This window comes from Magnolia sinica, chromosome 19, assembly GCF_029962835.1.
Source record: "Magnolia sinica isolate HGM2019 chromosome 19, MsV1, whole genome shotgun sequence".
Lineage (NCBI taxonomy): Eukaryota > Viridiplantae > Streptophyta > Magnoliopsida > Magnoliales > Magnoliaceae > Magnolia > Magnolia sinica.
In genome coordinates this window covers 4,126,835-4,135,813 of record NC_080591.1, presented here as the reverse complement: position 1 = coordinate 4,135,813, position 8,979 = coordinate 4,126,835, and positions in this window count along the sequence as shown.

The following is an 8,979-nucleotide window of genomic DNA, read 5'->3' as shown; positions in this document are numbered from 1 at the left end:
CACACCACAGGAAATAATGGAACAATGATAAAACTTACTAGGTCTCACCGTGATACGTGGAGATACCTCGTTTCAACACCTGAGGTCTTGGTATCGATCTCCACCTGGGGTGGCTAACATGGAGTGTGTACTAACAAGCTAACCCTTCAAAAAAAAAAAAAGTCTCACCGGGATATTTATTTGCCATCCAACCAGTTTCGTAATATCTGATAGACCTGGGTGAATGGACGACACAAATACGAGCTTAATCCAAAATTTATGTGGCCCTAAAGAAGTTTTTAATGGTGAGCATTCAATCCTCATTGTTTCCTATGGGGTGGTCCACTTGAGCTTTAGATTTTCTTCATTTTTTATATCATATCCTAAAATGAGCTGGAAAAATGGATGAATGGTGTAGATGAAACAAATACCTCACGGTGGGCCCCATCCCACCTCACTGAGTTTGGTCAGCAGGTATATCACCTGGCAATCCGCTTCCCCGAATCCCTGTCCGTATTCCCCTAACTTCTGCGAAGAATCTGATATTCATACAGAGTTAGATACTCTGGCAGAGTGATGATATGCGGGCACTTAGCATTTGGCAGAGTACACGTAAGATATATTAACTTAAATAAACCGTCCAGATGACGGAATCCACTTCAAATATGTTGTAAGCTTGGAAAGAGGAGGTCGCAAGTCCTAACTACCAGTCCAATCGGTTGGACCATTAGTTAGTCTGCCTGGCAAATAATTAATAGCATCTTAAATTAACGTAACATCTCATCCTTCCAATAGGTCGGCCACACCATGAGGATCTCATAATTCAAATATTAATCTCATACACTTATCATATAAGCCACACCGTAAAAAACAATTTATAGTAATTGATAAATAGAAAATTATAAGTTTGGTCCGTTGGATAGTTGAATGTCTCTGATTTTTATATGGGTTGATGCTTATGATAATGTCAATCTAGTGGACGGTTTGGATTTTGAACAAACATGAAAGTTTGGATGGCATCTGTTAGGTGGACAGTAACTTAGTCCAATTAGTTGGACTTAAGACCTTAACTTAATTAATATTAATTAAATGCCTATGGCACTTGTTTATTGAATTTAAAGAGTTGATTACTTTTCATGTTGACTGTCTCTCATATATCAAATGCAGCCAAGTTTATATTATTTCAGTAAACTCTGATTTTATAAAACATATAAAGTAAGTGCCACCATGTGAATGATGTAATTTTAAGTATTGCATGTTAAATGCGTGCATGACTGCTTGCTTGACATCAACTAGACTCTGTCAGTGTATCAAAGTTTTTCAATATTTCAGAGTCCATGCCTAGCAATGCATGTAACTGGATGTGAATTGCGGGGTGACCATGAACATCAATGATAACCCAATGTGGTTGGATTTGACTGGGCACGTACTGTTGTTAGATGTGGGTACTCAACCCAACAACTTTTTATACATGCTTTGCATGGATCCATTTTAGATATTGTGTCCCACACCACCAATTTGTGATAGTGTTGGGTTCACTATGCAATCAACATCCTATACTCATTTAATAATTTTCAAACATATATTGTGTAGGCCCATTAAGTATTGCCTATGCTTGTACCAAGCTCGACGTATGTATGAAATGAGGAAATTTGATTAGATGGTAGGTTGCTGATGGAGATGATGCTTGTACAAAACATGTATAAAAGTTGTTTAGTCAAATATGTACTCAAATCGACCTCATTTTTAACAGTAGACTGTCATCCAATCAAATCTTACCGTGATATGTTTGTGCCGAGCTCAATATAGACCGGAGCAATACCCAATTTGAATCCTGTATATCCTATCTCTAATAGCAGTAGGTGGCCCAATCAAATTTTGTCACATTAATTCACCACAAACATCCACATTAATTCACCAAGCAATCTATGTCCCAAGTAACCATGCTGGCATAACCCATACTAGGTGGCTTGGTAACTACTGGTTACTTTATGCAAACCAAAATCCATAACCCATCCACACACTCACACAGTTATGCGTTCTCATCTTAACCAATGAACCCAGACATCAAGATAATCCAATACTCTAGGTAGAACACAACATTAACATTTAAAAAAATAATAATAATTTTATATAAAAAAAGTTTGAGATGGGATGGAATGCCCACCATAAGTTTTTCACAAAGTCCACATGGGTGTCTATATTTCATTCAATCCATTCATTTGATTTTCTTAACCGAAGTGTTGAAATATTCAATTTTTTACCCCCAAAGTTCTTACCAGCACCCCCATCCAAAGGGAGCCTTCCCAAATAAACAGTTCAAATCATTTTTAAAAAGAGTCAAATCCAAGAGCTGGTGTTTGAAGGTACCTTATTGTAATACATTAAGAAAATACTCTATGATATCATCGCTTCTCCATATATATGTGTTACATGTGCCCTCTTATATTGAGTGCTCATGTGGTGTGAGTGTGTATAAAAACAAATCAATGCATTAAGAAAACACCCTATGATATTATCGGTTCTCCATATGATATTATCGCTTCTCCATGTGTATGTTACATGTGCAGCACCCCTAGTGATTAATTGCCATACAAGTCTATCCTAATCAATGCGGATACATGAATAGATGAAAAAATGAAAGGACTTTTGACATATAATTTATAAATCCTACTTTTTAGCATATACCCAAATTCTCCACCTACCATATAAATCTATAGATAGGCTCCCTTTCAACATTGAGATAGAGGGATTGAGTGCTCATGTGGTGTGAGTGTGTATAAAAACAAATCTTCCTGTACCTTTCTAAGTATATCTAACTCTTATGTTTTCAAATTATAGCCAAATACATCCCTCAATAATATTTTCATTAGCTAGCTTGACCGAATGGAAAAAGAGTAGCAGTTCTCAACAAGAAAAAGAATCATTGATTATTTCAAACCTTATTTACGGATCAAATCTCATACGTGTCTTTCATATTTACTCGTGTGCCTACATGTGCATGTGTACAATTTACACAGGTATTGCATTGGAAAATCAAGTAATATATTGCTGTAAACTTGACCCGGATCATGTTGTAATTGAACCTGTGCATCCAATCATGTGAAAGCAAGATACAGAAAACATACCTGCATCAGCCATGAATTTCGGCCATGATGCTTGCTGAAGAAGATGATGCGCAGAGTGGTCACCTTCTACTCCTCACTAACCTCTTTCTCCAGTAAGGGGAAGAGAGAGCCATAGTTTTGTTTGTACATAACTCTTTTTGGTACTCCTCTGGTTGTGAGATCATATACACCCCAAATACCGTGGGCCCACTGGAAGAATAGCCCAATGATCCAAACCATTCAAGGAGCTGTCCAGATGGCAAATACCATGTGTGGCCCACTGATTTCCAACAATTAACAAATGTGGTAAAAGGTATAATGACCATAAATGAATACAAGGGTAGATTTTTGGAAACGCTAATATGTCTCATTGACAACAAGACTTTTATTATTTATTTTTTAACCAATATTTGAAAAATAGGAGTTTATTTGTAAATACTTAAAAGTTAGAAGGTATTTGGATATAGGTCAAAAAGTAAGGATTTATATGTCAAAAGCCTAAAAAAGAAAATAAACAAAGTCATGCAGTTTATGATAATTAATGAATTGCGTACAGCACGACTCAGCTCGGCCACTAGCTTGAACTCGGCTCCGCTCGGTTTGATCAGCAACTCGGGCCAGTTCGAGCCCAGATCAAGCCTCTGCAGCCTTTTCTCAAACACATGGAGTGCACCTTCAGTTTCTCACGGAATGTAAAGTAGGTTCGATCCGAGTTACGATTCGAGTTGGGGTTCAATCCGAGTCAAGTTGAGCTCAGGCAAGTTTGAACTTGGCTCGAAATTTTCTTTAACTCAAAAAATCAGCTCGGCTTAGCTAGAGACTTAGTTTCGAACTGAGTCGAATCGAGTTTTTTCGAGTCGAGTCGAGCAAGCTAACCGAGCTAACTCGGTTCATATACACCCATATGTATATCAAGAAAATTCCTTAATAAATAACAAAGAAAATCAAGTATAAGAGAGTCCTGCAATTGCTGGTCCCACTTAACCATTTATAACCATGCATTTAGGAGTGGGGCCTAGCATGGATGGCCACATCAATTTTTGGACATGGGCTTGGGCCCACTTCATTTGACCCTATTGGCCCAACTCAGCATGCACGTGTGTTTTATTCTATAAATATATGTTTCAACAATTGGTTGACAAAGCATGCATCTTGCACGTCCGTTTTGTTTATGTAGATTTTTATTTCTCCGCACATGTGCGGCCGTGTGCAGTGACTGTTGAGCAAAGCCTAGCCTACATGATGGCCCACTGAATCGGTACTTTCATTTATTAATCAAGATACATTCACATTTACGGTGGAGATGACATCCAACGCAAGCCCCATCTTTAACAAGGACTGCAGGCCGGAGGATCTCGTTTCCTGGACATTGTATCTCCCAATGCATGTGTATGGTGAACTAGCCCTTGGACGCAAGGATTAGGCCCAATGTCATGTGATATCAGTCGATTGTCCTTGGGCTGAAATATAAGCCCATTTAAAATCTCACCAGCCCAACGTCAAGATGGCTTGAGCCTAATCGATTGACAGCTCTAGCCACAAGGGTGCAGCTTGAGTGGGTTTGGTTGGGTCAGGTCAGGTCAGGATGAAGGCCAACCCAAGCTCGACCCAAGATCAATTGGGTTAACATGTGGCACAATTTATTAGGGCAGGGTCAACCCATTGCTACCCTTATTTTTAGAAGTCAAATAGGGATTTGTTTATCCACTGTGTCCATCTTTTTTCTCATATTATTTTAAGTATAAAAATGAGTCAAATCCAACACTATAGTGGACCACACTACAGATGACTCTTGCACTTAATGCACCTTAGATTTAATACTACGTGCATTTAATGCAACAAAGCTTATTATTTGGCTTGGTCCACTTGAGCATTGGATCTGCCTCATTTTTGTACTTGTACCTTAATATAATATTAGAAAAGAAATGAACAACATACATAAATAGATACATCATGGTGGGCCCGCCTGCAAAACTACCCATCAGTGGCTAGAGATGGGGGAGTAGAAACCCTACTGGCCATCATTATGCTACCAATCCAATCAAGCATGTAAAAATTGTACTATCAAGATGGATTGTGAAAAGTACGTCCAATCATCACCTTGGATCATGTCGTTGATCCAGCCCTACAATGGATCGATGCTTATGATTTCAAAGAAACATTTTCGGTCACTAATGCTAACCGTCCCATCTCTGTCTTCTAAAAATGGAAGATCAACACCAAAGGATCAAAACATAAAATGGTCCGGATCATTCCATCAGTATGATTTTTGCAGTTGCATGCCATGTTCGGCCGGAATGAATTAACAGTCTAGATCCATGAGATAGAACTACCTGTCATTTAAAAGCTTTGAGAAATTCAAGCCGTTCATCTATGGGCCCACTACAAAACGTATCATGTCCAACATATCTCGCTGAGCAGTGAACATAATGAAAGAGGGATTTGCTACTCGCATCAGATGTAGTTAATCCACTTAGATGGACGGTCTATAATCCCCAATTAATGAAGAGGGCCTCCCTTCGCTGTCTCGGCTCTTTACATCTTACTCTGTTGTTTAATGCGAATTCGCCGTGGCGCGCATCACGCATGGTGCGCATTCTAGAATTACATGCGTCCCGCGTGAAGATAGGATTCACGGGGGATCATTTCGTGGAGAAAATAACATTGGGAGCGGATTGCGTACTGATGGGTACTCTTAAGCATACTGAGTAAGCTCTGTTGGCCCCACCATGAATGTCTGTTTCTTATCCACTACGTACATCCGTTTTTACAGATCATTTTATGGCATTATCCCAAAATCTAATCATATCCAAAGCTCAAGTGGACCACACCACAGGAAACAGTAGGAACAATGATGTCCAATGTTGTAACATTCCTAGGGCCCACAGTGAAGTTTATTTATCATCCAACCTGTTCATAAGGTCACAAAGGCATGAATGAATGGAAAAATAAAATATCAGCTTGATCCAAAACTTTTGTAGCCGTCAAGACGTTTCCGATGGTGAGTGTTCAATTCACACGGTTTCCTGTGGTGTGATCCACTTAAGCTTTAGATATACTTCAATTTTGGGATAATGCACTAAAATTAGGTGGTAAAACAGATGAACAGCGACAAAACAGATATAAGTGATGATGGCCCTGCAGAGTTGAGTTACTCAGTAGGCAATACCTTCCCCTGAGACATGGCGGAGTTGTTTGTACCATAAATAGGTACGTATCCAATGAGTGAATGACACGTGGCAATTTAAAAATCACCTTATAGCATAAACAATTTTAAATGCCACGTGGTACACGCATATTAGTGCTCTAACACATTACTGTTCAACCGGTTCTACCAATCGTTTTCCTATTACGTGTTGGTTGTATACGTTGTTTTTAGAAATCCATGCAAGAGTCACGTGACTATTTAAAGGCTAACGTTTTGGACACGAGATCTAAGATATCTAGTTCAAGATCCTCACGCAGCACTGGATCCATCTAGGATAGGCCATGGACATCTCAATGAAGGGTCAAGATCGAGAGGGACCATGTCACGGTAGGCCAACACGCACTATGGACGGTCATGAATTTGTGACTTGATATCAAAAGGCGCATAGGAATTGTTATTGGTTGGCTATTGAAGGATTGGCAATTCTCAATTATTTTAAGGGTCCTTCGGATGCCACCAATTAAATTACCTTTTAATTTAGGGTATGTCCAACTTGATAAGCATCTTATAAAAGTAACTCATGCATGGAGGTATTTATTCCAATAAATTTTAATTTTTTAATTTTATTATAGCTATTTGATATATCACTTTTTTATTTTTCTCTTTCGAGTCACAGGACATGGCAGAGGCGGCTCTCTCTCACGGTCCTTAGCAAGGAAAGGCTGGCATGATAGACTGTGCCCATCGAAAGTGGGGCCTCTATATGATGGATAGTAGACATTGAAGCGATGCCCACATTGAGGTGGCCCCCAAATGAAGGATGGTCCACATCAAAAGTTGGCCCTTAATAATGAATGGCCCACATCCAAGGTGAGCCTTGTATGATAGATGACCCACATTGAAGGCGGGGCCCACATGATGAAAAGTCCACATTGAAGGTGAGCCCCACATGATGGATGATTCGGATCAAAGGTGGGCTTTAATGATGAGTGGCCCACATCAAGGTGGGCTGCACATGATGGACGATCCGCATCAAAAGTTGGCCCTAACGATGAGTGGCCCACATCCAAGCCGAACCCCACATGGACGACTCATGCCATAGGTGGGGCCCACAAATGGATGGTCCCTATGATGAGTGGTGGATATTGAATGTGAACCCTACATGATAGACAATAACATTGATGATGGATCCCACATGATGGATGACCAATATAAAAGGTGGGCCCTACATAACAGTTGATGCACATTAAAGGTCGGCTCCTGAAGATGAATGACTCACATCCAAGGTGGGCCCTGCAATTTGCATAATTTACAACCCACATCAAAGGTGAGGCCCACCCACACAATGAACAATCCACGTCAAAGTTTGGCACCACCCGAAGGACATCGAATACAAGGATGGACCAAAGGGATAAAAACTTATATGTTATTGGAAACAAAGCATGATTTTACATACCTTATTTACCAGACAAACTTATTTAATTAATAACTAGAAGTCTAAATAAGCTATTTAAGATAAAAAGTAACTTACAATCCAAGTGCTCCCTAAAAGTCCATTTATCACTTACCTAATTTGTTTTTAGGTCTTCCAAGAGAGTTTTGATAGAATTAAATTTTCTATTATAATATTTTAGGTAAGTTGTATTTTTTTTATTTTTTTTTGTTAGCTTGTTAGTACACACCCATGTCAGTACACACACTCCATGTTAGCCACCCCCACTAGGGATAATACCAAGACCTCAAGTGTTGAAACGAAGTATCTCCACTTAGTCTGCCGGTTGGGCTATGGATCTAGTTGTAGGTAAGTTGTGAATTTGTGTCATATTAGTCATATCTCATCAGTAAAGGGAGAATTCATTGCCCATTCTATGTTTCTTGTGTTTAGAGTTGTTTTTATGTGGATCCATGGTCCCCTAAGATTCGATGATAATCTTAGAGGGAAAAGACAATGATGTTCTACTCCCCTTTGTATCACACACCCCGCTCTATCAGAGATCCTAGCTAACCATCCATTTTTTGATAAGCCATTGTTCCATTGTACCATATATATTACCATATGACGAGTTACCAACTTGGGTTTCACCTTTAGAATGATTGGAACCATTCATGTGCTCTTATCACTATCGTATATATAGAAGCATAATCATGTTTAATTGATGATCCTAACCTTTGAATCTCATATTTAAATATAAACCATTAATTATTGAACATCTTCATGCATGTTCACTCGATCATTCAAAAAATACTTCTTACAATGGCCCAAGTAACATAAAGTCTATAACATAAAGGGTTCATATTATCATTTCAGATACACCTTGAGGGTGAAAACCTTGCCTGGTACCATAGTGTGGTCAGGTGGCACCATTCCTTCTCAAAATCCTTTTGGTAAAAGGGAAATGATCACATGCTTTTGAATGAATGTGAGTTCCCTTACCTTTGAGCTCCTGTGGGGCCCACCATGATATGTGTGTGGAATCGAAAATGGTGCCTTAGGGGGGGTTTGGCGCATGGAATTAGATGGTATTTAGTGAGATGGAATTGTTTTTTTTGCCATAAATACACTTGAGGCCAATCCAAAAGTCAAATGAGCCACACCACAAGGAACAAAATAAATCACAGCTAAAACCTCTAAATTCGCATGGTGCGGCCCACATGAGTGACAGAATGGCCTGATATTTGGATGACATATACAAAGCATATTGAGCCCCACAAAAAATCCATATGAGTTTCTAGTATCCCATTGGG